This window comes from Macaca thibetana, chromosome 13 (genome assembly GCF_024542745.1).
Source record: "Macaca thibetana thibetana isolate TM-01 chromosome 13, ASM2454274v1, whole genome shotgun sequence".
Taxonomy (NCBI): domain Eukaryota; kingdom Metazoa; phylum Chordata; class Mammalia; order Primates; family Cercopithecidae; genus Macaca; species Macaca thibetana.
The window spans coordinates 23,827,201-23,836,822 of record NC_065590.1 but is presented as its reverse complement, the minus strand read 5'-3'; positions in this window follow the sequence as shown (position 1 = coordinate 23,836,822).

The following is a 9,622-nucleotide window of genomic DNA, read 5'->3' as shown; positions in this document are numbered from 1 at the left end:
TGTTTAGTGTTATTTAAATGGTGGTGACTTTTTTTGGAAGTTTGATAAGCCTCAAGCTGGTGCTATGTGATGTTTTGCTTCTACCGTTTAGCTCTCCAGGGTAATAAAAAGCTTCAGTCTATGCCATGCACCAAGTTATCCTTTCATCTCCTTTCTATGTGAATGCATCATTTACATGTTAAGTCTGCCTCTTTCTCTTCCTGATTACTCCTGACATCTTTATGATAAACTAGAAAAGGAAAAAGAATTGTACCACAGTTATCAAGTGGTCACCCAGATGATGATTCAAAACATGTTGAGAGTTTTATTATTCATAAAATTAATGTTATTTTAAATAAATTATTAGTATAATTGTTATCATTTTTACTAATAGAAAAGACAGACTTCTGAGGATACATCTGTGACTTCCTTGATTAATTAAAAAACTAAAAAAAAAAGAAAGAAAACTAAAAGAATACAATTTTTAGGACTCAGCAAGACCATAGATGGGCCTGGACTCCTTCATTTTCTAGTTGTACAGCTTGTAAAAATTAGTTGATTTCTCTTGTTATTAGTTTAGTTCTGTCACAGCAGAAATTGCACTGGAGTAAATTAAACAGGCAATAAAGTCTTTATCAGGAATATTACAATGAAAAAGAGAAAACAGGACTCAGTCTGAACTCAGCATTGCTGAAACATAGACCTGGAGAGTATTAAAGTGCCGGGTTAAGAGAACAAAAAGGTACTGGAGGATATTGGCAAAGAGGTTGATCAAATGATGTTTAACATTATAAATATTGCATTATTCTGGTGCTCCACCCTACTGAAAATGTTAAGCTTAAAGACAAAATTTATTTATGTCCAGCCTTAATATACAGAACCACTTTACACAATCTGCTCAACTTGAGATACTACATAAAAAATATTAAAGGTAGAATAAGATAACTAAATTAACAATTTTGGAAAAGACAAAAACAAAAATTTGGGTATTTATTAATTGATCAACATCTGATATTTAATTTTAGATGATTAACTCACATATATAACCAGGTCTATAAAGAGGAAATTGGGTATTCTTTAAAACAAAGTATAGTTTTTATCATGTCCACTCTTATTGACCATGCTATGTATTTTGGAGGATTGATGTCTGTTAAATAGTTTCCAGATTATCTGATGGCATCTTCTATAAAAATAGACTCCACCAGATGAACATAAGGAACAGGTGAACAGATGGTAGCAGTTTTCAGGTTTGGGTTAAAACCACATTCATGATTTTAGACTTCAGGCTTGGTTAGAATGAGGCTGCCACAATCACTTTTGGAAAGGCCTCAGAAATTCCTTTTAAGACAAAGTGATTCTGAGCAGTATGTTCTGATGTCTTCCAGAATTAATTACACTCTGATGCAGGAAAGCTGAGCTCAAAACCAGAAGCAAGTTGACAAAACCTCCAGTGTAACTTAATATTTTGTTATATAGAATCCCCAGTACAGCTCTGAGTACACAGTCAGTTGGCAAAACCCATAGTTACAATGAACCAATATTCAAGAGCCTGTCTCTGATGACTCTCAAGAGACTAGAAACTGCTCATGCTCAGGCTAAACAGTGATTGAGGAACACTGTAAGCTGCATTTGTTACTGAAATAAAGAAGTTCAGGGTCTGGGAGAGCCTGTTCAGAATGTATGAAAGAAACAATTCACAATTCAGGCTCTGAAAGCTGCATTAATGTCATTAGTCTACAAAAATGAGAAAAAGAGTTTCTGCCTATTAGGTAATTGCAGAAACCTCCTCATCTGTGATCATGCCACCTACTTTTTTCTTTACGGTGCTCACCCATTTCTTTCTCATCCTCCTTTCGCTAGCCAAATTACACCTTTCCTACGATTCTCTGTTGAAATGCCACATCTTCCACACGGCTTTGCCCCACCAAAAAAGGTTATTTCTCTCTGCTGAATCCCCCCATACCAACAACAACAATAACAACAAACAATACAGGGGATATTACTCTTGTGGCAATTTTATTTTTACTATCTGTAATGAATTTTAAGGAACTTGTATAATTAGTCACTGTTGGGACGAAGAGTGTGATCTCTGTAGGTAGACAGAAGCATGTTGAATTCTAGCATAGTAACCACCAGGTTCCCTTAGCAAAGCACTTAACTTCTTTAAAACCTCAAGTTCTTTATTTGCAAGATGAGGATAGCAACAGTAGGCAGGCTTAGACTTTTGGAAATTAAATGATACAAAATATGCAAAGCGTCTAGTTGAGTTTACGGCAAAGTAGAGATTTATTGTTATTTTTACTCACAACTGCTCAAAATCATTGTTTAAACTGAATTCAACTTATCATCTGAAAAACATTTATTTTGCTCATAATAAAAATAAAAATGGGGGTTTTTGTCCAGAATATGTAAGAATATGTACTTAAAAATCAAAAGAGTCAAAGATATAAAAGTAGGTGTGAATCATTCTATTAAAACATATCACTATCCTTTTAACTATGATTCATATTATATATTTAAATTGACTTTTTTCCCCATTCTAGGCAGACCACATGCAGTTTCTTTCAACTTGGCAGTTTCACACCATTATGTTTCATTACACACTATGATGTGTCAAATAGGAAAACACTTCACTGGCTTGCTGATGAAAATTTAACGTGTCATTTATGTACCTATTTCTAGTTCACCAGGCTAAAATAACATGGTGAATAAATGTGGAGTAGCTATGTGCTTTTTAGTTTCAAGAAGAGAAAAAGAAAGGAAAAGAATGACTATTCAAAACCATTATTGAAGCTTGCAAGCCATTTCTAATTTGTAGAAGACATAGCTGTGTGTGAGGCTATACCTAACTGGTATGATTCGAAAGGCACTAGGAAAACATCTTACTAAAAAATTTCAACCTGTGTACTTGCAATATTACTATCAAGATGTGGAATTTTATTTGTTTTTTAAGAAGTCCATATGAACATTCAAATTTTCATGACAGTGATAAAATTTTCATCTTCAACCAATTGAATTTATTTGTTGTCAGTTTAGCAATATTTAGCAGAAAAAGAAATTTAAACTATGTAGAAGAGAGAATTGGAAATGCCCTGGAAAAAAATGGAAGAAAAAATGTAGAAAAAATCAATAGTGAATTTTGCTTCAGCATACCTGAATATCTTCCACGAAAACAAATTAATCTGGCATCCTATCATTCAATGTTAGCTGGTGTTACCAATATGAACCAAAAGGTGTCATTCAAGCACTTGTGTGTGTGTTTTGTTTTTAAATAAATTCCCATGGGGAGTAGGATTAGGGATTCCATTATTATTTCCATCTGGAGGACTATAGAATTAGAAAGAATATGAAATATGAATATAATATTTATTATTTTATTTAACATTTCTTAAAGATTTTTTCAGATCCATGATTTAAATTAATTTTTAAATGTGAGTGTAAGCTGTGGTTTTTATTTATCTAGTCTCTTTCCTCTCATTATTAGGGTAATTGTTACAATCAAGATCTCTCTGTATATTGATGGTCATGTGTTTAATCCGATTCTATATGAATAATAGAAATCGGGTTTAAATATGGGAATCAGCTTTTGCCCGTTCCTTTCATTTCTGAACTTCAGTACTGACTGTATTTTATAGTGATTAACTCACTTTAAATATTTCTATAGAATTTTCCCTTGAAAAATGCCCACATTCTTTTAAATACCTTCAACCGAAAGGAATTAATTTCTCTTCAGATTTGACAGGCTCCAACCCGTTCCCATGTTGTCCCTGCCATCTTCATCCAGGTAAACTCTCCCTTTTTACAACTCCTCCAGGAGTTTCACAGAGAGTACACCTTTATAGAGCCCACATTTCTCAGTGATTCTCATCTTCCATTTCTGTCTTGCACTGCCCTCATCACCCAGTCCTTATTGCTCTCATGCTGCTCTTGGGAAATGAATGATGTCATGCATTTCTACCTCAGTGAATCCAGTAGCAAATCTTCTTTCTTTCAGTCACACTCATACCTGTGGAATAAAAGAGATTGCAATTCAAAGATTTATTGTACTGAGTGTGTGTGTGTGTTGTGTGTGTGTGTTGTGTGTGTGTGTGTTTCTCCCAACATCATTACAGACTATAGAGCTGCAAATAGAACGTCTTTTCCTTAGAGAAAAATATATTATGTATATCTTCAACACCTGAAAATACTTCAAAAAACCATTAAGTCCCATTTCTTCGAGCTACCTCACGATTCATAAAGTCTCATACAATTTGCAGTGCAGAAATCCTACTACTGAACCTTCTTTAAAAACACCAGTGGGCCCCAGCACAGTGCAGCTGTCTTACCGAAAAGTGGCCAGACTGTTTACCATGCAGGTCTCCATTCACGCTACTCCTCACATGGCAGGGTCTCCTGACTTGGGACTGCAGCCAATCCTGCCTGGGCTCTGGACTAGAGATAGTCAGTTGTGGCTCTGCATTGCCCTGGAACAGAGCACCCAGAGGTAGCAGGCAGGCCACCATTTTTGCTGCTCTGCAGCCCCTGCTCCTGCTGCCCTCAGGCTCGAAAGGGAGTGCAGTGATTAGGGACTAATGCAAGCCCCCAGTAGAGAGTAGCTGCCTTACAGAAAAACAGCCGGACCATTTTCCTTGCAGGTCCCTTCCTCACTATTTTTCACTGAGAAAGGCCTCCTGACCTGGGCGCTCAACACAACCACCCTGTCCCTGCCTGAACATTTCAGTTGGTGTCAGGTCTGAGTTTCTCTGGGGAGGAAATCCCAAAGACAATCCACAGCACCTCTCCCATTGCAACTGCAGGAGTACCACCATTACTGCCCTTCACCTGTGAGTTCCTGCTCCCCACTGCTCATCACTATGTAGGGCCCCCTGACTCGGGCCCACAACACAGCTGCCCCATCCCAGTCCAAATACACTGAGTGGTGGTGGCTCTGCATTTCTCTGTGTTGAAGCCCCAAGAGACAAATGAAAGATCTGCCACAGCCACTGCCAAGGACACTTCCTCTTTTGCCTGCAAGATGAGGAGGGAACATAAAGACTGAGCTCACCCCAGGGCTATGGTGTACAGCATGGACATTGCTAGTTGATACTTGCAGCCAGCACTCAAGGGGTAGAGGAGGCCACACTTTCAGTGGAATATGCCTCCAATGTCCCCAACCTAATATTCTTTGCTAATATTACCCCCATGAAACCAAGGACAAGAATTCAGCTACAAATAAAGACGCACAAAGCCTCAGCCCTCAGAAAACATCTAGAAAAAACGTCAACTAGCCATACTCAAATTACACCACAGTAAAAGGAACATCAGCCCACAAAGATGAGAAAGAACCAGTGCAAGAACTCTAGCTACTCAGAAAGCCAGAGTGTCTTTTTTTTTTTTTTTTTTTTTTCTACACATGACTAAACTAGTTCCCTTGAAGAAGTTTTTAACCAAACTGGAATGGCTGAAATGAAAGGCATAGAATTCAGAATATGGATAGCAACAAAGATCATCAAGATTCAGGAGAAAGTTGAAACCCAATCCAAGGAATCTAAGCATTTCAATAAAACAACATAGGAGTTTAAATATACAATGGCCATTATAATAAAGAACCAAACTGAACTGACAGAGCTGACAAACACACTACAAAAATCTCATAATACGATCACAAGTATTAGCAGAAGACGCCAAGCTGAGGAAAGAATCGCAGAGCGCGAAGACTGGTTCTCCAAACTAACTCAAACAAAAGTGAGGGAAAAAGAAAAAAAAGAATAACCAAAACTTTTTTCCCCCCATTCTTCTGCATGGTTTTTATTCAGGCTGCACTGGAAACTGATTAGATTGTGCCCACCCAGATTAAGGGTGGTTCTGCCTTTCCCAGTCCAGTGACTCAAATGTTAATATTTTGGCAACACCTTCACAGACACACCAAGGATCAATGCTTTGCATCCTTCAATCCAATCAACTTGACGCTCAATATTAACCATCACAAGCTGATAACAAGTTCAATCATGTGAAAATTTTACATGTTTACTTCTCCTCTCACATGTTCATGTTATTGATCACAGAGTTTACTGTTTTTATTGCACACTATTAATACTTTTTGTAGCTATAATTATTCTCAATACTTTTGTTTTTAAACATTTTTCTTTTAATTTTTATACTGGAATTAAAAGTGATTTGCATGCCATCATTGCAGTATTTCAGTGTTCTGTATTTTTAAAACATATTTGTGTTGACAGTTTTATGCTTTCCTATGCTTCTGTGTTACTGTTCAGTATCCTTTCATTTCAACTTGAAGAACTGTCTTGTAATGCAGGTTTTAGGTGAAGTACCTCAGCTTTTGTTCGTCTGGGAAGTTTTTATCTCTCACTCTTTCTAATGGACAGTTTTGTCAGGAATAGTACTGTTGGCTGACATTTTGTCTTTCTGTACTTACGTATTATCTTTCCGCTTATTTCTGCCCTGCAGAGTTTCAAACTGATAGTCTTATTAGGGGCAGGTTTGCATGTAAGCAGTTGCTTTTCTTTTGCTGCTTTTAAAATTCTTTGTCTTTGACTTTTGACAATTTGATTACACTTTGTCCCAGTTCTACTTGGGAAACTTTGTGTTTCATGAATCTAAATGTCCATTTCCCTGCTCAGATTTGGGAGGTTTTCAGCCATTACTTTTTTAAAATAAGCTTTCTACTATTTTCTCTCTTACTTCCTCCTGGAACTTCATTATATGTATATTGGTTTCCTTGCTAGAGTTCCATATGTCCTTTGGATATTTTTTCTTTCTATTTTCTTTTCTTGCTCTTCTGATTGAATAATTTCAAATGAGCTCTTTTTGAGTTCCCTGATTCTTTCTTTGCTTTCATCTGATATTAAACACTTCTAGTAGATATTTCAATTCAATTATTATATCCTACAGCACTATAATTTTGTTTGCTTTAATTGTTCTTCCCTCTGTTGATATTCTTATTTTGTTTATATGTCATTTTCTGATTTTATTTAGTTTTCTGTCTGTTTTCTCTTGTTAACTCACTGAGCTCCTTTAAGATAATTCTTCTTAGGCAATTCGTAGCCTTCAATTTATTTAGGGAATTTATTTCCTTCGTTTAATTGTATCATTTGTTTTGAATTTTTGTATTTCTTGTAGCTTTGTGCTGGTATTGATACATCCTAAGAAACAGCCATCTCTCAATACTGCCTTAGATTGAGAAAGTCTTATTAGCCTAGGTAGAAATCTCTGCCTTTATTCTTAGCTGTCCTAGGCATCCAGTTTTCTTTTCTTGATTGTTCTGGACCCTGTAGTCTATTGCTCCTTCTGGTGTCTGACTATGCTGTTTCCTTCAGCTCTCAGTGTAGAACGAGAAAGAATCAAGCACCTGGGCAAGAATACTGGAAGCACACACTACCTCTCTCCTTCTGTCTTTGAAAGAAGCCTCAATTCAGTTCATTTTCATAATCTTTCAGAGCCTTACCAGCTGGAAGGAGTCCCTCATTTCTTTTTATTTGTTTCTAGCTGTCCCAGGTGTGCAAATGATGCTGGTTCTTCAGCCCTCAATGTTAGGTGAACCAGTAGCTGACCTCTTGGTGAGTGAACTAAAGGCTGGGGACATTGGAGGCATATTCCACTTTTTTCCCATCCTCCTGAAGGAGAAACCTCAGTTCTGTACCTTATCTTGGTCTCTCAGAGCTACATCAGCTGCAGAGAGATGCTTACCTCTCTTCCTTTGTTCCCAGCTGCCCCAGGCATGGGGACTATTCTGGTTCCTTCAGTGTTTAGGGTGACGAATGACAGAAATCTTGGAGGGCACACTAAATGCCTATTCATTTGGCATAAATTGTAGGCTTTTACTTCTTGGATAAGTACTGTGAAAGAGAACACACCTTGTTAAAACAAAAGCCAAGTAACTGGGGTAAGTGGGTATGATTTCAGGTTGTAATTTCTAATCTTTGAATCATTATCATCCCCTCATCTTAGCTAGCACTTACAGGTGTTGTACTAATCCTTTCTGCTTAGTGTACTTGGATGGGTAACAACCAACCATGTCATAAGATAGATTTTTCTGTCATCACAGTAGTTATTTCACAGAGATGGCTTTATTTGCTTTACATATGGTTAGCATTTCCCAGTGGATAGACAAGAGCATATTTTGTGCCATATTTTTCCAACCCTAACTACATAGAAGTCCTATGAATATTAAAAAATATATTTTTCTCATTAAAAGTGTTATGAGTTTCTGGCCTAGCATTAGATGTTTATGTGCTCTGAGTCACACTCTGAAGATTTTGTACTCAAATATGTTTGCTTAAATATCCAATCTTTTATTCACTGATATCTAATGGGTAGTAAATTTCCTATCAGAGGTTAGGTAAAAGTTAATCAAGTCTGAAAAAATATGGAAAACCTAACACTGACTACATTATCTGTTAGACTAATGTCTTATCCTCTGAGCTTCCTGAATAAGACTCAGAATATTCACTCTATTGACAGGCACTTTGTGTCAACTATTATCCCATTGCCCTCACTATTGCTTGAATTATACTGCTAAAAGTGAAATGAATAAGAAAACCATAGAAATTGGTTTCAATAGAAATTACTTAAAACAGGATAATACTGTGTTCTCGTATTAAATAGTAAAAAAAAAAAAAAAAAAATTAAGTTTTTGGAAAAGACTTGTTTTAACCTCTTAAGAAAACGTCTTTTGCAGATAAGTATCATTCTCACCTTCCCAAATATCTGAATGGTAATGAAAAAGTTTAGTCATGAAAGTGAATCACCATCACTGAGACAAAGGAAACTCATTGTCAAATTAGAGATTAATGAATACAATGGGGGAATAAAATTCCTTCATATGTCAGGAGGAATTTATTAAGGCAGAGTGAAAAGGTGCCATACATACCCAACTGTTTATTTTTCTAGTTTTTTGAGTTCAAGATGAGATGAATACTTTAATCTAAACAAATGAGATAATTTGTCATTTCACATGGGTGTGAGAGTACCAAAAATGTATAGTTGTTATTTCAACAACAATACACAACAGTGTCCCACACAAATGTATGTCATTAACAATAAACCAGAGTATCTTAAAACAACTGCACAAGCTAAAGTTGAGAGACTAGGTGTCATATGCAATCTAATCTGGACCAACAGTTAGAGAAAACTAAAATAGATAATTAGAAAAAGAATCAGTAGGATCTACATTTGTCACAGTTTGAAGTATATTTTACTAGAGCATATTAAAGACCATCTTGTTCAAACCATTCATTTCATAGATGTAGTAGATATTTGGTACAATGACATGTGCAGGAATGAGAGGTTTTTAACAAACCATAGACTTAAAAAGAATTTTTCTTACTGAAGAGTGCTATACTAAATAATAAGTTGAGAGTTAAAATTTGAGACACACTTTCCAATTTCCACACATTTTCAATAACATTTCATATTGTATCATCCCAATATCTGTAATAAACAACAGGTAATGTGTCATATTTTTATGTGTCTTTATTTATAAACTAGTTTTTTCTATATAGCATCTAGACAATAATTGCTTATAATACTGAAACCAATGCAGTTATTTGATATTTTTATTCATAATATTCATATTCTTGTATCTGACATTTGATACTATAGTCCCAATCAGAATAGGTATTGAGAGAATTTCACAAATAAGATT